The following is a 27,993-nucleotide window of genomic DNA, read 5'->3' as shown; positions in this document are numbered from 1 at the left end:
TAATGCTATTTCATCATATTCATTGGCACTACCCACACTCAAGGGGTGATGCTTATACAGAGTATGTATACAATGGGGTGGAATTCTTGGGGACAACTTAGAATTCTGCCTACTATAATCACAGAGAGAAAAAAATAGAGACAATCTATAATAATAAAAGTGTAATATGCTAATTAGACCAGACAGCCGAACAACCTTCCGGATGTCATTCTGGATGTCCTTCTGTACTAAGCAGCAGTGGCAGTGGCCGAGACAGAGGCGGTTAGAGGCGATCAGGCAGGCAGGCAAGCAGTTAGGGGTGATCAGGCAGGCAGGCAAGTGGTTAGGGCTGATCAGGCAGGCAGGCAGGCAGTCAGGTGATCAGTTAGGAGCCAGTGGTCCCAGATTGTGAGAGGGATATCCAACTACCAGTATAGGCCTGATCCCACAAGGATCCCTGCAGGATTGGGCCTAAACTGGCAGTCGACATCCCCCAAGGGTTCCTGGATTGTGAGAAGGTACAGGCCGGGCTGAGGGCCCATCCCCCCATGCACAAATTTCATGCACCGGCCCTCTGGTAGAATGTTAAAGAAATGGTTGAAGTGATACCACAGCACTGAATCAGACAATCTCTCTTTTCCCACATGATGCAAAGTGGTATAAGGAATAAAAATGAAATGCCTATAAGTGTTGCAAATCCATTTAAGCGTAAATTGTACAGCTATTTAAAACATACTTTCAGATAATATTTATGATGTGGAAACATACACAGGTTATAATGTCAAGTATAATATAATTTTTAAAAATAGCTTTTACTGTAAATGTTAGTGGTGGGTATAGCTGGGAAATTAAAAATTCTGAGAATGCCTCCTCTTCTTTGTACTATTTTGTGTGTGCTCCAAGTTTTCCAAGATAATAAATTATTTCTGTAATTAGAAAAATGTAAACATTATAAAAGTAAATTCCATGTATTTTAACAAAAATAGTCATTTTTTGGGAGATATGTCACACATAATGTAAAAAAATTGGGCAGAAAACTTTGCCAGTAAATTATACAAAATAAAGGTGTAAACATTGACATAGCAATAAGCATGAGACTGAGTTATTAGAATCCTTAAAAGAGTCTAGAATCTTTATATTTGAAAATTGCCTCAACTTGGCAAAGCAAGTAACTATAGACTTATAAATAGAAATTCGATTTAAAAATCATTACATTCAATAGAAAAGAAAACCATTTTCATATGAAGTTTTAGATGAATCAATAATTTATAGGGGAGACAATTTTTAAATTAATTTTTTTTGTTATTGAAGAAACTCTGATAGAATATATAAACAGAAATTTTGAATTATGTTTAAATCACAAAGCCAATTTTGGTTTCTCATATGACCTCTACAAGTTACAGGAAATGTCAGAGGGAACATTAAAATGTTATTGTATAAATTTGCATATGAAATTAAATTCAGACTTGCACAAAGCTAATCTGAATTGAGTTAAATATTTTAGAATAAATATTTCTTGAGAATTATCAACTCTAGGTGTTTTAAAAATTATATTTCTAAATAATTTATCAGAAAAATTTCCCAATGCTGTAACAGCCTATAAAATACTCTAAGTCTAGTAAAAGTTGTACCAGTAGAAAAATCTTTTTCTAAATGAAAGTTATCAAAAATTACTTGCAATATTTTATTTACCAAGAATGAGTGATGTTGCTTTTAATAACATTGATTGAAAATGAATATTGCTAAAAATATAAATTGTTATGATTTGGAAAGATGCACAGGGTATAATGTCAAGTATAATATGAAATTTTCATAATAGCAGAAAAGTGAGTCAAAAAATCATAGGATAAATCAAGAGATCACCTTAGTAAATTATTATTATTTATGTTATTAAAATTATGATACCAAAAATATTTCTTTTTCCAATTTTTAATTTTTATCATATTATTGCAAATTAGCAATAATACACCTATCATGTATTTAAAAGTAAAATAATTTTGTGGGAAATATTTTTATATTTTAGCAACTTTAATGGCACTTTTTACCTGCTTTGGGAACAAAGAGCCTTGCATTTTTATTTTATGTTTGGCATAGCAGTATATGTAACCAGCCCTGTCCATGGTTTATGGTCTATCACTACCATCTCACCTAATAATAGACAAACATGTAAAGTGACCATACCTCTGCTACGCCCACAGCCAATCAGAGTAAGTATGCAAATTATAAGGCCAAAGATGGCCGCAGCCCAGTTGCTCCAGGCGCAGATTGGCCAGGCAGGGCAGGACGCCTGCTATGAGAGGAAGGACGGGGGGCAAAGGGATCTACAGGAGCGGAGTGCCACAGCGAAGACAAGACTGCACACTCCAGAGTCTGCAGCAAAGACGAAAGAGGCAGACTCGGGCCAGAGCGAAGGCCTGGGTCCTGGGTGCTGGAGGAAAACTGGTGCTGGAAGCCAAGGGAAGGAAGGCCTATTGCATGAATCTCTTTGTACAACGGGCCTCTAGTTATTTATATTGATGCTCACATTTTTCAAAATGTAGTCAGTGGGAGTCCTTCAAAGCAGGCTTCTGTATCCTTTGATATGTCCACTATAGTCACATACACTGTGCACCCTGAAGACAAAATAAGGATTCTTGGTGGCTAACTGGGCTCAAATCAGTAAATAAAAAATCAGAGACTAGCAGACATTTCCACACTGGAGTCTACTCTTCGCAGAGAAGCCTTTCTGTTAAACTGTCTGTCTCTGTCCTTACCTCCCTGCCTCTGAGTTGAACTGCTTGCCTTTGCGCTGAACTGCCTGCACTGTTTCTGCCATCTGAACCAGTCCTTATGAAGGTCTTCTGGAATCCTACTTCAACCAATAGGATTGAGGCTTTCCCCTTCCAATCAGAGCTAGCAGCTCTGACCAATTAGAGCAGCTCTATTCTGACCAATCAGGACAGTGCCTTTGGACCAAACTGTGAAGATTCTGAGTCCTCATTTGAATGAGAATGAACCAATTAGATAGAGACCAGGGCTGGGGACTTCTGTCCATATAACCTAGCTCCCCTCTGGCTCAGAAAGCATACTTTCCAAAACAGAAGATCAAAGACTCTGTTTCCCTGGCTGGAGCTGAAACACTCAAGAGTCTCACCAGAGTAGAGCAGAGGGAACCATCATGGAGCAGAGCTGCCTGGATAAATAACAGCCTGGTCCCAGGGTCTCCTGGCCCTGGGGCAACCTAACGATGGTGCAATAACATCAGTGAGCTGTTCTATAGCAGTGTTGTTTTCACAGCATGCTGTATTACAATTGAGCTGTTTGCACTAAAGTTTCCTTCATTACACCCAAAAATGGGGATTCCTGTTTACATCTGAATTGCCAACAACCATGGGGTGACAACACAGAAACAAAATGTATTAGCGGTAGCCTAGGACTGGTCCTGAGGAGATAACAGGAATGATTGCTAATAAGTAGGGGCTTCTAATTTGGGGTGATGAACATATTCTAGAAATAGATGTGATGGTTACACATCTCTGTAAACATACTAGAGACCTACTGACTTACACACTTTAAAATGGAAAATATATAGTTTGTGCATTATATTTTAATAAAGTTATAAAAAGTCAACTTGGTACTTGGTAAGATTAATTGCTCAATCCTATCTAATAAACCTATCTAATAAAAGAGTAATATGCAAATTAACCATAACTCTGCTACACCCACAAGCCATGCCCACCAGCCAATCAGGAGTGAGTATGAAAACTAACCCAACCAAGATGGCTGTGGCCACAGAGTGAACAGGAGGCTTGGGTTTCTCCGGCAATGAAGGAAGCCAAGCTTTCCACACACCCTGGCAGGCCCAGGCCTCTACTCAAGGCTACAAAGTTTCAATTATAGAAGTTAAATAAATCCCAACAAAAATGGCTGCGGCCATGGAGCAAACAGGAGGCTTGGCTCCGCTCAAGTCTACAAAGTTTCCATTATAAAAGATAAATAAATCCTAGATACCAGGGCCTCCGCTTGGGTCATCGGAGGGCGTGGCCAGCCTGCAAACCACCACAGGCCCCTCACCCAGGCTGCCCCACTCCCCAAGGGAACCCCCACCCTGATCCGGGACACCCTTCAGGGCAAACCAGCTGGCCCCAACCCGTGCACCAGGACTCTATACTATCTAATAAAAAAGTGATATGCAAATTGACCATCACTCCAACACACAAGATGGCTGCCCCCATGTGGACATAAGATGATCAGGAGGAGAGGGCAGTTGGGAGGGACCAGGCCTGCAGGGGAGGGCAGTTAGGGGTGACCAGGTTGGCAGAGAAGGGAAGTTGGGGGTGACCTGGCCTGCAGGGGAGAGCAATTAGGGGTGACTAGGCCTCCAGGGGAGGGCAGGTAGGGGAGCATTTAGGCATCAATCAGGCTGTCAGGGGAGTGGTTAGGGGTGATCAGGCTGGTAGGCAGAAGTGGTTAGGTGCAATCAGGAAGGCAGGCAGGCAAGCAGTTGGGAGCCAGCAGTCCTGGATTATGAGAGGGATGTCCAACTGCCCGTTAGGCCCGATCCTAGTAGGCATGCCTCTCACAATCCAGGATCGGGCCTAAATGGGCAGTTGGACACCCCTCGAGGGGTCCCAGATTGGAGAGGGTGCAAGCTGGGCTGAGGGACACACACACCTGTGCACGAATTTTGTGCACCGGGCCTTTAGTATTATAATAAAATATCTTCTTAGTTCCATTTTTCCACAAGGCCTCTGCACTCTCAGTATGCATGCTCTCCTCACTCCATTGTGGCTTCAACACACTGCTCTGTCTTACTATAAATCTTGGGTGTACATTCTCTACCCCTGTGTATCAAAATATAGTAATATTTTCAGGTGTTTATTTCACCTATCCTGATGGGTCCTCTGGATCATGTCATGATAAAGACAATGGTATTTGAGCTATAAATTCTTCACTGTGAAACTATGAGTTGGTGCTAATATCTACAACATAACACCTCAATAGCTATTCTAACTTTACCTATTTTCTCCATCCTACCTAATAAAAGAGTAATATGCAAATTGACCCTAACTCTGATACACCCACAAGCCACTCCCACAAGTCACACACACCAGCCTATCAGGAGCAGATAAACCCAACCAAGATGGCTACAGCCACAGAGAGCAAGATTTCCCAGGCAACGGAAGAAGCCAAGCTTTCCGCCTGCCCTTGCCGGCCTGAGCCTCCACTCAAGCTACAAAGTTTCAATTATAGAAGGTAGCCATGGAGCTGGAGAGAGCAGGCCAGGGTTGCCCCCAGCACCAGAGGAAGCCAAGCTTTCCACCTGCCCTGGCTGGCCTAGGCCTCCACTCCAGGCTACAAAGTTTCAATTATAGAAGGTGAATTAACCCCAACAGAAATGGCTGCTGGCCACGAAGTTTCAATTGTAGAAGGTAAATAAATTCCAGATACCAGGGCCTCCGCTTGGGTTGCCAGGGGACGTGGCTGGCCTGCAAACCACCACAGGCCCCTTGCTCAGGCCGCCCCATGCCCCAAGGGAACCCCCATTATGACCCAGGACACCCTTCAGGGCAAACCAGCTGGCCCCCACCCTTGCAATATGTATCTGTTCTAAAGAAATTTCAAAAACATGTTTTGTATGTTAATTAATTATATAGTCACAAAATACAATTAGACTATACACCAAGGACTTAAAGTAGACTACTATAATCAACATGCAGTTTATAATGGTTGGTTGATTACTCTTTTGAATGTAATTTAAATATAATAAAAATGAGAAACATAAAAACTAATTCTGTTAGAATGTGAGTTTGGAATTGTAGCTTTTAATGGTTGAGTCCACACTGATAATAAATAATATCATGCTGTTTAATTACTGGGAGAGACTCTAGCTATTTAAAGTAGATATTTCATGACACTGATAATTATAACAGTGCAAATGCATTTTAAGATTGTTTAATTTAGTTATTTATTTAGCAAATAAAAATAGATTCCATTTATGTATATAGTAGATTTAGGTAGAAATGAGGTAGATTTAAATATAGTTGACTATATTTAGGAGTACATCTATTCTAGACTTGCCTAGCAAAGGTCTAAATTATTTCTGACAGGATTTATTTAAAAACAAATTTAAATATTATAAAAGTATGTTGACATAGTTACTAAACAGTGGCATTTCACTGAAAGGAAAACGGATACATTTTGCCTGTTTTTAAAAACACATAAGCAGAATAATTCAATATAAAGATCTTGGAAGCATTTTATTACATTTAATCGTATATTTTTGATATTTTGGTACTACTGTAAATAATCTTGTTTTTTATTTACAATTTTTTAATTTGCTCATTGATAGCACTATAAATACAATGTATTTTTGTATATCAAGTTTTAACTGCAATATTGCAAAATTAACTTGATTCTAGTCATTTTTTGCTAATTTACTTAATATTTTTAATGCACAAGAATATTGTCTAAGGATAAAAATACGTTTACCTTTTCATTTCCATTCATTATGTCAATCACTCTTTTTACTTTTCTTGTTATTCTGCATGGGAAGTCAGTAAAATCCTGAATAGAATGATGAAAGCAGAAATCCTAGCCTTGTTCCAGATTCTCAAAAAAAAAGCATTCCGGTTTTCATTACTGCAGATGATATTGCCTCACTTTTGTTTTTCATAGCTTCACTTTACTAAGACAGAGAAATTTTTTCTTTTCCGTCTTTTTGAAAGTTTTATCTTAATGCAATGTTAAATTTTGCTAAATGCTTTTCTATAACTAATGAGATTATTGTATGATTTCTCTCCTTTATTTTGTTAACAGAGTGAATTATACTATTGATTTTAAGTAGTAAAAAAATCACTATACAGTTTGAGAGTATACCAACTTGTTCTACATGTATTGTTCTTTGTATTATTGCTAATTTTGTTTTGTGAACATATCTCAGGCTGCTGTAATAAAAGCAAAGGTTGGGTAGCCTATTAACTACAGACATTTATTTTTTGTAGATCTCGAGGCTAGATATTTCATATCATGGTGTCAGCTGGTGGGGTGATGCCCTCTTCAGGGTCAAATCTGTATTGTATTCTCATGTGTTTTAAGGACTTTGGAAACTTTATCAAGCCACTGTTATAAGGACAAAAAACCCATTCACAAGGAATCCACCTTCATGACCTAATCACTTCCCAAAGTCTGCACCTCCTAATACAAACATCTTGAGGGTTAGGTTTTAACAGATGACTCTTGGGTATACACACGTAATTCATACCATAACAATACATTCCAATGTTTACAGGTTATGTCGCACTTTAAAAAAATAAAGAACAGAAAATGAAGAAATATTAGAAAGAGAAGAATGTATGCCTTTACAAGAAGTGCCATAAATATGAAAGGAGGTGAACCATTTACCCCTGGACTCCAGTAAAACATCATGAAACAAGTAGCATCTAAAGAGGATTTAAAATAATTTTAGTATCATATATGTATAGTTGGAGAAGCTGGGAAAGAGAACAGCATAAACAGGTTCATAGCCAAAAAAGGGGCGGGGTGTAATGAGAATAAACAGGCTTACTTGAAGCAGACACTTTCTGTATTAGAATAATGGATTTGGCAAAAGGTTAAAATAACAATCTGGTTTTAAAGCTCATTGAAGTACTTCCGACAAAATTTGAGTTCACCTAGCAGAGAGTTGGAAAACATTCATTTTTTAAGCATTATGTTTAAATGATCAAACAAAATATTTAAAAATAATAAGTGGCCATGATAACAGGAAGCATTAAAGAATAAGACTACAGAGGAATGGTACATATTGAAGACTATTATAGCAATCTCCGGAAAGCCATGGAAAGCATGTAATGAGTGCAAGACATGTAGTAGATTCCAGATGTGGTAAAACTGAATTTGGAAGATGAGGAACAGGTGGGTAGCTAAGATTTTTTTTCATAATTTTTAAACTAGTTGATAGGAGATGGTGAAACCTATTTTAAGATGGCAAGAGAAATAGCTTTTTGATCAGGGGAAGTAATGTGTTTAATTAAAGTGTTAGGTTAAAGTTAGGCGATAATAAGACATCAGAAATAACAATCCACCGACCAATGAGAAAGGATGTGAGGGAAAGGAACATGCCCACAGATTAAAGATCTTTAAGGAAATAAGGCTGAAGAATTTCTAAATATATTGGATATTATAACAGTGTTCAAATTATAAAATATTCCAATCAAATTGATTACCTGAAAATTAGTTTCTTAACAATACATTTTTAAAAATATTTTTTGAAGAAAACTCTGAGGCTGTTTAAAAACTCTGTTCATGAGAACTGTTTAATGATATGGAAAAATTCAGGTAACAGTGAAAAATTTAGAACAGAAACTGAAAATCCACTTTCCTATCACAACATATTCAGTCATCCCATTCAAATCACCAGGCCCAGAAAGTTTCTAAATACAGAACTTCAGCCAGGAATTGCTTATATGTCTCCCTCTTGCCACTTAGCACTGTTCATTGCAAATAGTAGTTACTCAAATATTCTTGTCTGCTATATATTTATGAGGGATACAATAGACAAATAGAAAAGAGATGTAAAATAATAGGTTGGGTATAATGACATTTACAAAATAGCCTTTCAAAATGGGAAAGCCCATCAAAATGAAATTCACTAGAAAAAAACAACTGTCCATAAAACTGTGAAAAGATGCTTAGTTACATTAGTAATCAGATGCAAACCAACAATCGGATTTCACTTTGGCATTTATAAACTATCATATTTGCATATGATAGCACTAACTTGTTTATAAGGGTGTGGGTCAAACAGAACAGTTTACACATTCCTGGTGAAAGTATAAATTGTTACAGCCACATGGAGAATCAATTTCCTGTTTTAGTTTCTATCATGGAGATACTTTACTACCTGAGAATAAGGTTACCTGGTCAAGGTAGGTCACTGTTTAATATTCATAATGGTGGAAAAGTGGAAACAGATTAATTAAGGAAATTGATACATTTCATTCAAATAATGGAATTTATTTTATAGATAACTAAATCTACATATATGGCCATGAATAAAGCTAAAAAATACAGAATAGGACAAATCTGTTTTCAAGAGTTTGTGTATGGTATGCAACTATTCAAATATAATGCAAAACAACAAAAATATGGTTATATGAATGTGCAATGATGAGCCAAAGCTGGTGTGTTTTTTTCCCCATATGTGAGAATAGTACATACAAACTTCAAATTTCAGGAGAGTGGTTATTTCTAAGAGGCAGAAAAAAAGGATGGAGATAGGGCTTGGCTAATACTTGCAATTATTTATTTATTTCTGAAGAAGAAAAACATGATAAACAAGACAGGGAACTAAGCCTACCTGCTTATTCTTCAACAGCGAATACTTAAGTATGTATTATGCTGTCGTGAACATAATATTTCAAAATTAAAATTGATCATTTTAAAATAAATAGTAGAGTTGTAGAGATCTTCTCTCTAACATCAGGTCTGCTGGATTTAAATAGCCATTCCCTAGAAGGATGTTCTTTTCAGAGGAAACTTCAGAAAGCCCAAGATTTTGTAGCTCCAAAGCAGGACTAGAGTTTTCAATATGCAAAACGAGAGAAATGTCCTTGATTAAAGCTAATAAAGTCTCTGAAGAGCAACTACATATAAAATTTCTTGTTAATTCGTCTTTGGTTCAATTAGAATGGGCCGTATTAAAATTTAAGTATGGCTTCTAAGCCATATACATACCATTAAATTTGCAGGAATAATGAAACCAACTGATTTTATTCCTCTTTAATAATACATTCCTATATTTGCTCTTAAGGTAAGGTTAGCATTTATTTATTGATCATGATGCATTATCTACACAGTGGAAACTACTAAGCAGTTTTTATCTCCTGTGATACTTGTGAATAATTTAGAAACTAATTTCTGTTTTCTTTTTCTCATTAAAGTTTCTCTTTTTTAAATGTAGAAAATTTAAGTGACCGAATGGCTTAGTTTGTTTCTATATTGCCCAGATGGCACAAGAACATAAAGTATCCAGATAGAATTTACAGACAAACATATCCCCTATAGTTTCATCTTTTTCTGCATTAATGACTTTTTTCTCCAAGAATTTAGGAACAAAACAACACAAAATGATAAAGAATATACTCTTTTCAAACCTGCCTCTACATCTAAATGCTAAATTCTCCCTCAATGCTTTACATAGCCAGATATTTTTAAATATTTCCATTTCCTCATTTCTCATCAACTCTTGAAGAAAAGACATCTGGCTTCAGCCACTATTCTAAATCCTTTACATTTTATCTCGCTAATATCTATAATTGTCTTTTGAGATGTATCTTATTTGACCTCTGTGTGGATGTCGATGGTATGAATCATTTGCATTTTTCCATGGAAATGATACTTGAGGAAGAATTGTGATTTCAAAAGATGGAATTAAAGTGCACCTCGAGATATAAAAATAATAGAGATTAGTGAACAGTTGAGAGAACATTTTTTGTCCTGTTAATCCCATAGTAAATTACTTTTGCTATTGTTTTGGGTTCCTTTAAATCATTTCTTAAATATACTTTCTTTCCATTTCAACTCATATCTCAGCTTGTTCTTTTTTTTATCAGAGCCTATATAATTGCATTTGACTAATCACTTTTGTAAAGTAACAACATCTAAATGCCCCAGTTTCCTCAGCTATAATTTGAGGGTGTGAATGGTACCTATTTATTGTGTTTTTGCATGGATTAAGTTACTTACTATCTGAGAATAATTAGAGTTAAAACAATGACAAACTGACCAAAGAAATAAATCTGAGAATCCAGAAACAGATTTATACATATATTATCAAGTAATTTATTATAATGGCAATGGTGAAGTTGTGTGCAGGAATCTCAATCTTTTCAACAAATGACCAGCCTAATGGGATAACTATATGGGAGAAACCTAGCTTGATCCACACACTTCTAACATCATAAACACAAAGCATTTGCAACTATATAGGTCTCAATGTGAAAGGAAAAGCAGGAAAGCTTTTAAAAGTACAAAGGAAGACATTTTAATGATTTTGGAAGAAACAAAGATTCCTTTTTTTTTTTTTTTTGCAGTTAAATATATTGTGGTGACATCTATACTAATAAAAGAGTAAGATGCACATTGACCATACCTTTGTGATGCCCACCAGCCAATCAGGAGTGACTATGCAAATTAACCTAACAAAGATAGTGGGTTAATTTGCATATGCAGGTGCAGAGCGGCTGGGGGCAGGGCAGCAAGCTTGCGTCATCACCATGGCAATGATGCAGGTGTTCTGCACCGCCCCAGCTGCTCTGGGCCTCTGGGCAGCATGGGAAGGCAGAAAGGCAGCTCCAGGCTGGAGTGCAAAGGCGGCTCCGGCCCGTGCGAAGGCGGTGCTGGCAGTCAGGGTAAGGAAGGCCTATTCTTGCATGAATCTTCATGCATCGGGCCTCTAGTTGGTTAATAAAATCATATAGGTTGCAAGTGTACAAGTCTATACACATCACCTGTATATTGTAATTTGTGTTTACCATCCAAAGTCAAATCTTAGGGATTTCTTACACACATACACAGTGCAACCAGAAGACAAAAAGAAAAAGTTAAACCAAGTATACTAATATTTAGAAATGAGGTTCGCCAAAAGTAGCTAGTAAGAGAATGAAAAGGCAGACCACACATTGGTGAATGATACCCACATTACATATATCAAACAAAAACACTTGGGTTCAGTATGTATGAAGGGTTCACACAAATCCATAAAACAGAAAAGAGAAAAATGGCAAAAAACATATACAAAGACAATAGCCAAGCATAAACAGGTGAAACTAATCTATACTGTTGCATAATAGTGGTTGTTCTTGATGAGGGTGGAGGTGTAACTAGGTTTCAACAGACAGAGCTGACAGTGGGGTCTTGTGGGGCCTGGCAATGTCCTGTCTATCTGAGCCCTAATTACAGGTGTTCAGTCTGTGAAAAATGATCCAGCTGTAGACTAATGACATGTTCATATACATACAAAGTGCTTTATGTAAAGTACCTGGCACATAGTAAAGACTATACAAATGTTAGCTCTTATTACTACTACTAGTAGCAGCAAGAGTAGTATTTAAGCAGTGGCCACATTTTGTTACATCTTACTTTGAATAAAACATACCAATTTTCTGTTTGCTTCAAAAATGTTTTTCAGAAGTAAGCTTTCCCTTCAATTTTTTTTTTTTTTCAGGGTAATACTCTCCTGTGCCTTATGGTTCAGAATTTTTATAGACCTCATGTTGATTTTTTTCCTGTGTGCTCATCCTTGAACAAAAGAACATCTGCTCTGCTGGGTTCTTGCCAACAACAGGATGTACCAATTGCACTTGACCCCCACTTAGTGTCCACATGAACCCTCGTGGGCTCTCCCACACGGATGCAAAGCAGGTTGACACAGCTCCTGGTTTAATTTTTGGAGTCTAGCAGAGATTCATGTAGGGCCTTTTCCACTGCATCCTTTCCTGCTCAGCTGCTCCATTCTCTGAAACACAAGGAAAATAATATATGTCCTATATCAAAAGCTTTCTAAGGTGTGCTCTTCAGAGGCAAGCTGAAGTGTCGATTGAAAAGAGGGCTTTGAAAATTCTATTGCATAGGTGAACTTTATGCATATAATTTTACTTGAAAGGAATTAAATAATATGATTCCTAAGAAGGTTTTCCAAAGGAATAATGCATAGATGATATAAATTCCCTTTGACCAGTTCCAGTGCATGAAATCCAGCAATACCTCCCCCATCCTACCTCCAAACACACCCATGCATGCACTGCTCAGAGGGCTATGCCAATCAGTTTAAAGCTATCATTCTGGCAAATAAGTGTGCTTCCAATTTTATAACTTTATGGTGCCAGCTACCTAGTAATAATTGAAACAATTATTACAGGAAAAGTAATGATGCAGTTAAGGGGGAAGCCACTGCGTAGACAAGACATCACAGAATAATTTCATGGCCTTAGGACAGTAGCCACCCTGCTTCCTAGTCAGTGTAGACCCCAGGTTTCTGAAGTATGAAAAGGAGGTAGGAAGAAGAAGATGATGCAGAAAGAGGAGAGGAAAAAGAGAACAGAGGAAAGAGGAACTCTAGCTTTATTATCTATTTAAATATTCAGTGTGGCTAATAGAGTCTGGCAGTAGGCTGAGTGCCTTATACACATTATCTCAATTATTTTTACAAAGGCCTCTGAGATAAGTATGCTAATCTGCATTTTACATAAAAGAGAATTAAGAATTAGAACTGATAAGTAATTTGCCCAAGACCATACTTGGAGAAAGTAGAAGGGCCATGATTAAAATCCAGTCTTCATTCAAATGCTTATCTCTTTAGTGCCTGGTTGTGACCCTTTTAATAGAAAGTTTTAAAAACACATAATAGATATTCTGGCCTCTTGGCATTCTCATCAAACAAAGCAATATTAAAATTAAAACTGCCGTACTTTGAAGATAGTCACAAAACAGTAAGTCAATGTTATTAAAAATTACTTTATTATATGTATGACATTTAGCCAATAGTATTGCTAAAAGTGATAATAATAATCTATTTATGTAACTTTTATTTGGAGGAATTTGGAAACAAATACTAGAATTAACCACATTCCATCTCTATTGACACTGCAAATATTATGCATAGGAAAATAATTTTTAAATGTACCACACACAGGAGAGTTATTGTGTCACTCATAAATCTACAATGCTGTGATGGCCAAAGAAGGAAATCTACACTTCTTTCCTTGGCACTGAAAACCCTGCACAATCTCGTCCAACCAATTGAATATCTCCATTTTGCTCACAATGCACTTTCTCATCAAATCTAACAATTTTTTAAAACTTTATCTTTATTGTTGAAAGTATTAGTGATGTCCCCCTTTTTTATTCCTATTGACCCCTTTACCCAGCTCCTGGCCCCCACCCAGGCCCTCACCACACTATTGCCTGTGTCCATGGGTTATGCATATGTGCATATAAATTACTTGGCTAATCTCTCCCCAATCACTCACCCACCCACTCACCCATCCCCACCTTCCCTTTGAGATTCATCAGTCTATTCCATGCTTCTATGTCTCTGGATCTATTTCATTCATCAATTTTGTTTATTAGATTCCACATGACCTTTTTTTAAATTTTTAAATGAAACTTAAAATCCGGCATAATAGCTGTTTAGATACATGTTTTGCTCCAAATGCAGGATCAATATCCAACACAACTGTATGTTATCTCCATCTCTTTTAATACCACTGTACGTACCCCATGTCTTATATAAGGGGCTTAAACAGTCACTACTGAATATATTATTCATAAGTATACAAAGGCATTTGATAAACCTGGTGTTGATTCCAAGTCTACATTCATAGTTGTATAACCATGGCTTATTGCTGGGGCTGACCAGCAGCCCATGAATGATGGGTGAACAGGTTACTACAACACAATTTCACTGTGAAAGAGAGGGCTAAGGGGCTGTCTGGCTCAAAGGATCAAGCAGTCCCGATTTCCTGCCTTGCTAGGGTTTTATTACAGTTTGCGATAACATTTATCTTTTAGATACAATCAATAGGGTGAGTAATATTGGGAGGACACATGTGTTTACATTGTCTTCTGGGCAAGGGCATCCAAAGATTAGGAATAAGGATTCCAGTAAACACCCTGGGGTCTGCATGTACACAGACTTGTTTGAAAAGGTCAAGGAATAATTAGGGGCACTGCCTTCAGCACTCCCCTAAGTCTCCCCTAAGTCGGAATTCCGATAAACAGGGCAGGTGGCCTTCCACACACTTCCCTTTTCTCAGAATGTCCTCCATACAAACTTTCCAAGCAAGTCTCATGCCCTCCTTAACATGCTATTTATTTAGTCTCTCTGTTCCCTCATCCAAATATGAAAATAAATTTTGTAATTAATCTACAAAGTCCAGCGTGCAGTAAATACTAACTGTAAACTTTCTAAATTCAAATTCTCAATAAAGATTTTAGGATACTGGACTATAAAAGGTCAGAATTCCTTCTCTTCCTTTTCTACATATTGTCTAAATCACATTCTTACTGTTTACTAAGTTAGCTTTAATTTTTATCATTTTCTAGCTATTTGCCTCTAAAGCTTTTTCTGTTTGGCCAATCTAACTGAAATGCAAGGATAATTCTAATAAACCAGGGTCTATAATTTTTTCCTTCAATTTCTTTCTTCCAACAAACAGCAAGTGCAGCTTGTAAAATAGAAAAAGCTCAACAATTTTCCAAGAGGACAAGAGCATAAAGATGGGCAGTTGAAATGTTTCATGCATATCTATACACTTTTGCTCATGGCTTTAGAAAGCTTACAATGGCTTGTGTTCCAAAAAGATTATACTCATCAAATATCTATCTATGCATTCCCTATAAGCAGCATTCAAAACACACCAAATATTTGTTGAACTATTAGAATGACAAGTCAATTAGGATTTGTATGTGATATGCAGTTTGTGATTTTAGCTTTGAGCACTAAAAGAAGCCGATGCTGTTAAAGCTCTATGTCCTTTCTCATTGCTCCTTCATGTTCCCTTCTTCAGCCTGTGCAGGTTGAAATTCTGACAAGCATCCAGGTCTCAAGAATGAACCCCTGCAACAGGATATATAGCTTCATCCATCTCAATTTTGGTTTGGCAGCCATCAGAGTTTCAGCATCTTCTGTCCTTCCAGGGCCCTCTGTGTAATGTGGATTGCTGGTTGTTCTTTCACATTTTAGTGGTTGTTGTGACCATATATTATGTGAAGGAGCATTTCACAACTTTGTTAATCTTTCAAGGATATGTAGAGTGAGCAAATCAGCCCCCTCTTTCAGTTTGCAAACACAATTTAGAAAGGACCCATAACACTTTTAACAGAAAATGGCAAATCAACAGAAAACCATTTAGTGTGAGGGCACAACCTAGTTTAAAAACATGATACCTTTTAAAATTTAATTTACTGGGTGACATTGGTTAATAAAAACATATAAGTTTCTAGTGTACAACTCAATAAAACATCTTCTGCATACTGTATCCTGTGCTCACTACATAAAGAGTCAAGTCTTCTTTTGTTCCCATTTACCCCCCCCCTCTTGTGTCCACTTCCAGATCCCCTCACCCCCCTTTCTCTCTGACTATCCCCATACTGTTGCTCATGTCTATGTGTCAGATTTTATATATATATATGCTAGAGGCCTGGTGCATGGGATTTGTGCACTGGTGGGGGGCATGCTCTGTGGGGATCAGCCCACTGTGGGAGCAGCTACTATCCTGGTCATCTGAGTGGCGCTCCCATTGTGGGAGCACACTGACCACCAGGGGGAAGCTCAAGCATTGAGCATCTGCCCCTGGTGTTCAGTGCGTGTCATAGTGACTTGTTGGCCAGTTGTTCTGGTCGTTCCGCTTCTCAGTCACTGGGCTTTTATTATATAGGATATACTAGAGGCCTGGTGCATGAAATTCGTGCACAGGGGTGGGGGCTCCCCTCAGCCCAGCTTGCACCCTCTCCAATCCGGGACCCCTCGGGGGATGTCCAACAGCCAGTTTAGGCCTGAGAATCGGGCCTAAACTGGCAGTCGGACATCCCTCTCACAATCCTGGCCCGCTGGCTCCTAATCACTCACCTGTCTGCCAGCCTGATCACCCCTAACTGACCCCCCTGCCGGCCTGGTCACCCCCAAGTGCCCCCTTTCTGCCAGCCTGGTGGCACCTAACTGCCCCCCTACCAGCCTGGTTACCCCTTCCTGCGCCCCCTGCTGGCCTGGTCATCCCCAACTGCCCTCCCACCAGCCTAGTCACCCTTCACTGCCCCCCCCCTTTCAGCCTAATCACCCCCAACTGCCTCCTGCATGCCTGGTCACCTCTTACTGCCCACCCTGATGGCCTGGTTGCCCCCAACTGTCTCCCCTGCCTGCCTGGTTGCCCCTCATAACCCCCCTGCCAGCCTGGTCACCCCACACCGCCTGCTGTTCAGTCGTGTGGTCATCCCTCACTAACCCCCCTGCTGGCCTGGTCGTAGGCAGCTAACTTGTGAGGGTGTGAGGGTTAATTTGCATATTATCTCTTTATTATATAGGATATGTGTGTGTGTGTGTTTGTATAAACACACACACACATATATGTACATATATATACACACACATATATACTGCATATATATATATACGTGTGTGTATATATATATATATATAGATTGAGAGAGAGAGAGAGAGAGAGAATTTGACCATATATATTTGACCCAAGATTTGACCCAATGAGAAATCACTTCTTCCCTGATGCTAAATATTACAAGTCAAGCAAATCTATCAGTATTGTACTAGTAAGTCCTAATGTTATTTTCCTTAAAATTATTTCTAGAATAGAAACCTTCACTATTCCCTGCATTCAATTGGCCAGCAAATGTGGTTCAGGCCATTTTCTCTTCTTACCTATATTACTATAACTACCCTTTTATAGGTCTCCCTGTCTCTACTACATACTCCAAACTGCTTTCACAATGACATTCCTAAAATAGAAAACTGATGAGGAATTACTTACTGGAAATTACTCAATGGCTACTTACTCTTTTCAGGATAAAAATCAAAGTTTTTCACTAAGTTGTAGTACAACCTTTATGACCTGCCACCTAGTCATTTTTCTTTCCAATTTCAACATCCTCACCAAATGTATATTACTATCACAACATGATTTCAGTTTGCAGAAGGTTCTATCTTCTCTCTTCCCCTCTGACTTGGTGATACGTTTTCACTTTGCTTAGCATACCCTTGCCTCACTCTCTTTAGACCTGATTACCTTCTTGCCTTCTTGCTTAATTGCCATGATTCTTATCATGTGTAACCTCCAAGAAGTATTCTCTTACCCACCCGGGGAATTAAATACAGAAATGTTGTACCTTTTCAATAAATATGGGTAAGTCAGATTCATGCTTTTACTTACCATAGGCAGGGTAGCTTAAGGATTTCAGCTGCTTTTAACCATTTTAATCCAATTCATTTTTTTCCCTCTGCATCTTCAAACCTATTGAAATCACAGAAAGGAAAGTTTTATTTTTGTTCTCTCAAGATTTGACTGAATATCAGTTGGGAAAATACTTTGTATATATACTGATTCTGGTCAAATAGTAGTAAGAAATGGTCAATATCCTCATTATCATCACTATGACCATCCAGTATCAGCATGTCATCATAAAAAGATCAGCTGACTCCAGTTTGGCCCTTGTCCCTTGTTGAATTTAGTGGAGAAGATATTAATTGGGTTAGGAAGTGTTTAATACATCTTGGGTACCAGTATACATGAATTCATTCTCACATTAATGCTATTAGGTAGGTAATATTGTCTTTATAGATGAAGTATAGAGAGGTTAGGTAACTTGCCAAAGTCACAAAATGAGTAAATGTGAAGCCAAGATATAGAGGCAGGCAGTCTCTTTACATTATGTCATCGTGACTTTTTAAATTACTTCTTTCTATAATAAGATGTTGAGAATGTATCCTGAAATTGTCAGATGCACATAAGCAAACAATATAAGAAACATATGATTAAAAGAAAAAAAGCTATACTATTTAACAAAATTACCCTAAAAATTATCAGGGTAAGCTTATGAGTATTTGTTCAATCTTACAAGTTAAATGTGGAAATAAAAAAAAATACTTTGCTATACCTACAATATTTGAAAATATCTTGTTGATTATACTCTGTAGTTTAGATGGGGGAATTTTGTTAATAAATTGTTTTATTCTTCTGTCAAAATAAAATATTGGCCATCCCAGAGAACTGAGTGGAAATATCCAAAGAGAGCTGTAGGCGTTACTATTCAGTAATCTTTTAGAGGGCTTCATGTCTTGAGTGCAGCAGAGTTGGACTAAATGATTTCTACATTCACTTCTGCATATAATATATTAGGATTCTGCCATGCTTCACTACTTGCTTGAAAGTTCTTCTTAAAAAAAATGCCCAGGCTTAATTGAACATGCACTTTTAACAAATTGCCAGTGATAGAATCCACAACCCAGTGATGAGCTCCCAACCACTACCTCCACATTAACATAGACTCAGTTTCTTTCTTTTTTTATTTTTTATTTTTATTGATTTCAGAGAGGAAGGGAGAGGGAGAGAGAGATAGAAACATCAATGATGAGAGAGAATCATTGATCGGCTGCCTCCTGCACACCCCTATTGGTGATTGAGCCCGCAACCCCGTCATGTGCCCTTGGCCAGAATTGAACTTGGGACCCTTCAGTCTGCAGGCAGCCTCTCTATCCCCTAAGCCAAACCAGCTAGGTCTAGACTCAGTTTCTTAAGAGGTTTTTACTATCCAATTTCCAAGTCAACTAACTAGAAATTTGTACTGATAAAAAATGTGTTCCCTGGAAAGCCCTTTGAGACAGACAGATCTCATCAATAAATTATCTGATGTTATAGAAGGCAAAGTTTGCCAAGGAAAGGCAAGATATAAAATGAATAAGAAATTGCATCAATGCATGGAGGATTATTTTCTTTTTAGTATTAATTATGAACTTAAAAAAATAAAGAAGAGGTAAGAAGGAGGGAGAGAGTGAAGGAAGGAGGGAGAGATTGACTTCCATGTTTTGATTAACTTTAAAATCTAGGTTTAGCAAACTGGCTAACCTGGACATTTTGCATTCTCTTTGCAATTCAATAACTTTAAAAGTGCTGATAGCCGGACTTCTTTAAACAATTTTAGACATAGCTGCCTGACTCTCAAACTTAGCAGGTATTTGAGATCTATCGATTATGTACAAAAACTTCTTTTAACATTGTAATTTCTGGAAGGCTTCCATATTTAGTGTCAATCAGCGAAGTTGTTCTCTCAGGCTCCTAGGCAAGTTAGTTACTCTGAAATGTGGTTGTAATAATCAGGCATGCCCCAGTGTAGCCTTGATAATTTGGGTTCTCCCAACTCTCATGTACACGACAATGTCACGGGAGCCTCCTCATGCTTAATTAATTAGTTAATGCAGAGGCAGTGAAGCAATGGTGGTAATGTGCAGCAGCAGCCTGGAGAAATAGAGCATCAGTAGCCAAAGGCCCTAGTTCCCCATTCCTTTAAAATTCTTGTATTGTGAAGTCTGGGTTCAAAGCTCGAGCCCGTAGGCTTCTGTTCGTTGGCACGACTACCTCACAGCCTCAGAAAGCTTTTTAATATTTATAGTGAATAATCACATTATTTTTCTAATGGATGTGTGCATTTCCTGTATACATGCGCAATGTGTGCTTACATAATTCTCTTCCTTTTCATGCTCTCAATATTTTTAGCCTCAAGAAGTAAACAGTGGAGAGGTATTATATCAGCACTTGAATTGTGGCTCCTCACTACTGTGGACAATTTTCCTTAATTGATGTTCAAAAGGGGAATGACTTACAGTTTCATGGTAATCAATGGCAATATTCACTGAATGAATTACCTGCCATTTTTCTCTTTTGACAATGCCTCTATGTCAAGAAAAATATTGCTTAGAGATGTATTGTAGTAAGTTAGACTTGACATCAATTCATGAAAGGGAGAGACGAAAATATAAATTAAAAAGTGTTTGAAAAACAATGTTTACATGCTGAATACGCTCTTCTTTTATAGTCAGATGTTGGTGGAAGGCCCATAAATTGTCACATTTCCGTATGTCTCCTCCTTTATACAGATTATTTGTACCTTGTGTGTTTATTATGGAAACATAATGTATTTTAAAAAAAAAAAAAGGCAGTATGGTGCTAGTAAAATATTGGCATTTCAGGTTCAGGTACACCAATTGTGCAAATTATTTGATCATGTAAAAAAGTCACTTAGGAAGAAACCAAACCTGGGTTCTGTTACTTGTATCAGTTATCTACTTCAAATATTTTCTAAAACTGGAACATAGCTTAGTTCCTTAAAACTGATCATCAGAGATATGGTTAAAAATATCTCCAAATAGATACCCACTGAGGACTTTCTTAAAGCAGCAATTTCAGTCTGGAATTCCTGTTGCTCTTAGAACATCAGTGCTGCCTGGATATCTGCCGTCTAAAATTCCCAGTGTATTTCCATATTTACAAACATCCTGGCTGGACATGTTTTGGAATGTCTCTGCCCCCACCTCAGTGAATCTGCCCTTCTTTCTACCCTTAGTGCCTGCCTACTGAGTAGCCACATCTGTCCAAACCCTGTGCTTTCTCAGCTGTTTCTAAGACCAAAGTAGGACACCTAATTCCAGGGCAGCCCATTCACAAGAGACCAAAATTCAATGTTGGGAAGGTAGAATTGGGAAACTGAGGGACTAATACCAAAAGAGTTGTGAGTGGCTGAGCTGAAACATCAGGTCAAATCTGGGGCTGAGGAAGCCACTCTTTGAATTATCTGCAAGGGAAGCTGCTCAGCAAGAAGGAAAATGGAACAGATTTTGGACATGTTGGGCATTCAGTGAGCATATGTAGATTAGCATTCATTAATTATAAGAGGTAAAGAGTCAAATGCCATTGAATCCCTCTATTACCACTATTATTTTAAGCCAGAAAGAGTAGACATAGAGATTCAAGTCTTCTGATTATTCCAGAAACCACAAGAATATGACCCCTCTTTCTATTCAGAATCCCTAAGATAGATGGCTTTAGAAACAAAGCAGAAGATGAGGTATTTAAGATGGAGAAAGGCGAGCTCATTTTCATGCATCACTATTTCTATAGTAGAAAGATCAAAAAGCCTGTGGCTCAATGACTGATGAGTCAACCGGCGCTAGAATCCAGGGCAGGTGAAGGAAGGAGGAATGGCCTGTGTTTTCTGTTTTGTTCACCACATTCATATGAATAGGCTTCGCTTTTAAGAGCCTGAATATCCATCATGCTCGCTTGATTTTGCGGCATACAAGTTAAGAAGAAATTTAGAAATCCTAATGAGTGTCATCCTTTCTAGCTAGTGTCATCGATATCACAGGAAATAATGACAAAGGCATAATTCCACATAACCACTCACCAGTTTTGTTCCCCTTCTCTGAGGAGGTATGTGTACTGGGCATAAAAATAAATGCTGTATGTTAGTAATGGATTCAGCTGAGACTGGGCCAATGCAATGTAAAAGATACCTGCGATCAGAAAGCTAGATCCCTATTTCAGCTTTGCCATTGAGATAGTGTTTGTTTAGGAAAATTGATTACATTCAGAATCTGTTTTCTTAAAGAGGTGGTGGACATGCTTGGTTGGATTGCTGCAAGAATTAAGACAGATGTTTTTGTCCCGTAGTAGATATCCAGAAAGGGTAGTTATTAACATTATTATCACTTCTAATAATTATTCCTCTGCCTGACTCCAAGGTCTCTGAAGATAAGGCACATGTGTTGTGTCTCTTTGCATGTGTTTGTGGAATCTTACACAAGGCCTGGAACTCAGTAGATGTTATATTTATTTATTTATTTATTTATTTATTTATTTATTTATTTATTGTAATAGAACTGCCCCACACAAAACAAGGACTTAATGTCAGTGAAGTGAAAGTAACAGGCCAGATGTGAGAGGTCTATGAGACCAGGCCCATGGGAGAAGACCAGCCACCCACAAAGCAGCAAGCAAGTACAGGAAGTTTGTAGACACGTAGGGCATTTTCTAGAGGAAGGCAACCACAGAAAATGGGAAGTAATAAGCATATATAAATTAGTGAGGACCAGAAAGAGGACACCAGGTAAACACATTTCAATAGGCTAGAGCGGCCTCAGCTCTGATAGTCGGCAACACAGCAAGTAATGACAGCACCAGGGAACATTTTTAGAAGTTAGTATTGAGTTGCCAGATATAGGACACCCAGTTAAATTCAAATTTCAGGTAAGTAATTATTTTAGTATAAGTATGTTTCATACAAAACATTATCTATTTTTTGCAATAATCTTTCCTATCATGTATAACTAATATTTTTTCAAAAAATTTTAACAAAGAATATGTTTTTATTGATTGTTAGAGAGAGACAAAGGGAGAGGGAGAAAGAAAAACATCGATGAGAGAGAGAAACATAGGTGGGCTGCCTCCTGCATGACCCCTACTGAGGATGGAGCCTGCAACCTGGGCATGTGCCCTCACCAGGAATCAGACTGGTGACCACTCAGAGCATGGGCCAATGCACAACCAACTGAGCCACACCGACCAGGGATAACTATTATCTTTTTAAAGAAGAGGAAACGAATGTTTTAAGATATCCTTATGTAATATCTAGAATAGAATTATACTAAAAAGCAAACAACTATTTATTGTTTATCTGAAGTTCAGATTTAACGAGTGTCCTCTGCTTTATTTCTTCATCTGGCAGCCTTAAGTTAGTATGTGAAAATTAGGATGCCATTCTAAAGCAGGACCCAACTATAGCAAAACAATGGCTTGCTAGACAATAATAATAAGACAAGAAAATGATGAAGACAGAGGCCCAGATGCTGGACTTCAATCCCAATCTACAAAACAGCTGTCTCTTCAGGAAGTAATGCTGAGAAGCTCTTCTCAGTTTCCAACAACGTAGTAAGACTGCATCTGATGGCTGAACATTTTACCTTCAAGAATCCAAGGTTTCCTTATTTCCATCTGAGTAAGAAGTGGACTGGCACTAATACCTGTGACAGGAACAAACTTGAAATTGCAGAAGTGAGAAGGAACAGGACCAGGAATCCAAGCAGGTTTTCATTTTTTTAAAAAATATATATGTTCATGTTTCACATTGTATTTAATTCTACAAAGTGCCTCAAATCCCTTTAGGACATAAGCTCAGGTAAATCCTTAAAGAATGAATAAACAAATAAGCAAAACCCTGCCTAAGGCAATTATAGGAAAACCAAGATAAGAAAACCCAACCACGATCCAAGGAGCCACTTGATTTTCTTCCTACCTCAGCATCCTGAGCACCCTTTGCCCCTTTAAATGAACCACTTGAAATCCTTGGCAAATTAAACTTGCAGTTTCTTTTTGGAGCTTTTGATTAGACTCTGGGGTATAGGCATTCCAAAGACTAGCTTGAGTTACTGTAAATAAATGTGATTTTGGCAGATATTAATTAGAACTGCTTTTTTGGGAAGCTATTTTCAGGTCATGTAGTTTTTGTTACTTAGAACCTCATTTTCCTTAGTTTTTTACGGTCTTAAATTCTTATCTATATGAAATACTATGACTGGATTTCACAATATTTCCTGGGAGTGAGTTGGGGAAAATCATTATTTCATAAGATCCAGGACTTCTTTTTAAAAAACATATGTGTTTGTTTTTTTTTTATTATTGATCTCAGAGAGAAGGAGAGGAGTATAGAAACATCAATGATGAGGTAGAGTCATCAATTGGCCGCCTTCTGCACGCCCCCTACTGGGGATCGAGCCTGCAACCTGGGCATGTGCCCTGACTAGGAATCAAACCGAGACCTCCTGTTCAAGGGTAGATGCTCAACCACTGAGCCAACCAGTTGGGCACGTCCAGGAACTTCTTTAAGGTGACAGAGAAACATGCTATTATCCACTCCCTGGGTTCAATTCTCTACAGTATAAGCTCGTAACAGATGCTACTAAACTGACTTAAGTAACATGCAGTGAAAAGCTTGACTGAGTTCAACTATTATTACTTCTACCAGCTACACTCCTAATCTGTCCCCCTAAATCAAAATCTTTAACTTATGATGCTTTCTGATGATGTCCATCACACAATAAAACATTTCCACATTCTTTTCTGTTGTAAAAGTTGCTATATGTCACCTAACTCCTATCCTAGAGGTCCATACAAAGATTGGTTTTTGGAAACCTCTACCACTGAGATAGGAAAGGAATGTTAATATCAGGCACTTGTTAGCACAGCATTCTCTTTGGATCATTAAAGGAATGACAGTAGGCCTCAAGATAAAAATTATGGCTATAATAATTCAGAATCTTTTTATTATCTGAATATATAAGTATTAAGCTGTTTCAACATTAAAAGAATGAAATAAATGGCTGGTACCCTCTTCATTCCATGCTCTGTCTCTGTTCTGTCCATGATTCATTCATTCCTTTTGATTTTCTATTTCAAATACATTGAAACTTTAGAGAAAGCTCAGATACTGTGATCCTTTTCAATAAGACAAAGTCACCCAAATTGCTGGCTTTCCCTGAAAAATAATGGACAAGGGATCCTTGATTCTTCCTTTAGTGTTAGAAGATAACAGACTTCCACATATAATACCTCAAACAATCACATCTAGTTAATGAAAATAAAGAGCATTCATCTAGGAGTAGGCCAATTGGGATAATCCAGTATGTGCATATGTAATATAAATATGGAAGCAGGAAAGATGAGGTATCTGGGTTCGTATTTCTCAAATTATTATTAATTAATTAGTTAATAAATTATTATCTCCATACATTGAAGGACTTGAGGTACAATAGAGATAAAGATAAATCTTAGCTAAGACTACAAATGGCTAAATACACATTCCCCAGTAGTGTTGACTATGACAGAGTTCTTGTTCACATCAGACTCAGAAGCTTCCCTTTTTCAAAAAGAGAAAAACATAACATACATGAAGTAAAAAAAGTGTTTCTCATTTGATGTCTCCATTGCATAGATCAGTGTTCTGTTTCAAAAGGTCAAATTCATTCTGGTCAGTTCAAGCAGAAGGGATCTCTACAGGTATTACATTGCTCACAGAATGAACATGGAAGTTGAAGGAAGTCTGCAGTGTAAGCTTTAAAAGCAGAATCAACTTTAAAAGCTACATGATAAAACGTGATTGCCAAGGGAACTCTGAGTTTCTTTCATAATCATGAAGCACTCAGATCAGCATCTATCAAAAACAAAAAACAAAAAATTGTACCCCATAAATGCAAGCACTTCTAAGACTGAGCTTAGCAATAGAAGCTGTAGACTTATCAGAAAACATTGCTTTACATAGAATGCCTCCAGCAACCACATCCAATTAAGGAAATTAAAGTACTTTTGAGTAGGTGTAGCAAATTGGGGAAACTCAGTGTTGAGTTTTCTTTATGGTATGTGCAGTTTGCTAGGAGGAATTGATGCTGGTGCTATATAACACCTTGCCCATCTGGCCATTAAATATCTAGACACCTTCTATCCATGCTTACACTTCCAAACAACAACACTAGCAACAGGAAAACATTACTATCCAATATAATGCAGCTATGCCCCATAAAAATAAAAACATACTACTATAAAAGAGATGAGTCAACATTTCAACATTCACTATACCCATTTCTAGGTAATGTATATCCCTTTGGTAAGTAAGTCAGTATTCTCACCTTTACATTCTGTAACCTATGGATTAACTTTAAAAATATATCCACACCAAAACTGTATACTATATAAAATATTAAAAAGCAAAGGAAATAAGAATTTGTATAAAATCAATAGATAGATAGAAGAAAGATAGATGATAGAAAACAGATGGAAGATTATAATATAGACACTTAAAAAACCCTTCTTTCTGCAACAAGGTACAAGGTTGTAGTTAGGATTTCTGATTTCTTTCTTTCACTGGATATTTGACATGTCCTTTGCCTTCAGAAAAACCTCAGTTGGTAAGATTCATCAAATGGGATAAGTCAGTGATTTATTTCTGAGTAATTTACATACCTGGAAGTGATAGTATTGAATCCTCATAGTCTAACATTAATATTTTCTTAAGAAACTTGTTAGTTGAAGCCACTTTGTAGAATCACAAACATTCTCATCCATGCCACCACTGGATAAATCTGCATCAATCCCCCCCCAGCATCGTAGTAAAATCCTTATCTACCTGTTGTTTCTGAGTCATGTGGAGTCCCAAACAGTAAGCTGTAGTCTCAGCTTTAAGTTCCATGGAATCACCATTGTGCCTTGTAGCAAATTATATTCTTCCCTTACATATCAGTCCTGTAAGTGAGTAAGGCTAAACATTGAAAGACAGAAAGCAAACACTTCCCTATTAAATCATTTTTGTGTAATTGTGAGAGTTGCCATTCCAGGCTCCACCACTTGCTTTCATGTATTCTCAGAAGAAATGACAAAGGAATTTTCATCTGTAGGACAGAAAGCTGAAATAAATGTCATGTGCTACCACACTAGGTACCAGGAGCTTTAATCTCATCAAAATATTGCATAAACTTAGTGTTAATGGTAATTGGTGTTGGTTAAAAACAAGATTTTGAAATGCTATCCTAGCTTGAATACTCTCTGGGAAAGAGATTCTGAATGAGATGCTCTCAGAATCCACAGAAAAGTCACCCTTTTCATAAATCTTCATTTCCAAAAGACATGTCTCTTCTAATTTTCATACTATTTATATGAAATAGGAATATCAATAGTACAGTCTATTCCCCCATCTGTAGTCTCAACATATTCAAAACCTGACTATAGCCCACTAAGCCTGTTTCTCTTCTGTCAGTATCTGAAATTACATCCCCAGATGGAAACCTCAGGTTCTTCTCAGTGTGCTCCTTTCTCTCACCCCTTCGCTCTTCATTCAATCGAGATCTTAATTTCTATCTGTACGTTACCTAAATATATGCTACCTAAAGATCTGTCAGGTCAACCCATCTATGAGTAACTCTACAGCCTTATATTTTCCTAAATAGCCCACCTCATACTTTAAGTGGATTTTCTATCAATTTTATATTCATTTTTATTCATCTGGTTGATTCACTTTCTACTTCCATTGTCTAAAACACTTTTCTTCCCTTCCCACTTTCAATTTCCCCTAAAATCCACCCTCCATAGAAACTTTGTCCTCCCACAGACACCCACGTACCTCACTCATATTGTCCTTCAAACCTTACCATTGAATGTAGTTTCCTCCAGGCAATTATTGACCTCCTACATCTGGGAAAGGAGATATTCCACTGGATCCCGTAGCATCCCGTCCCTCCACATCTTATCTTCACATTGTAAAGATAAGACTCATTGTAACTCAAATGTATGTTTCATTATACCCATTGCCAGAGGGACAGACATTAATCATGTTTATAATTGTGAACTTGAACTTAATGCAACTACATAATGCTAAATATTTCTTAAATCAAAGCAATTTAAAATGAGCATTCATGCCCGTCTACTG

The sequence above is a fragment of the Eptesicus fuscus genome, chromosome 3 (assembly GCF_027574615.1).
Source record: "Eptesicus fuscus isolate TK198812 chromosome 3, DD_ASM_mEF_20220401, whole genome shotgun sequence".
Classification (NCBI taxonomy): Eukaryota; Metazoa; Chordata; class Mammalia; order Chiroptera; family Vespertilionidae; genus Eptesicus; species Eptesicus fuscus.
The sequence above is the reverse complement of the archived record's forward strand: the minus strand, read 5'-3'. Positions refer to the sequence as shown.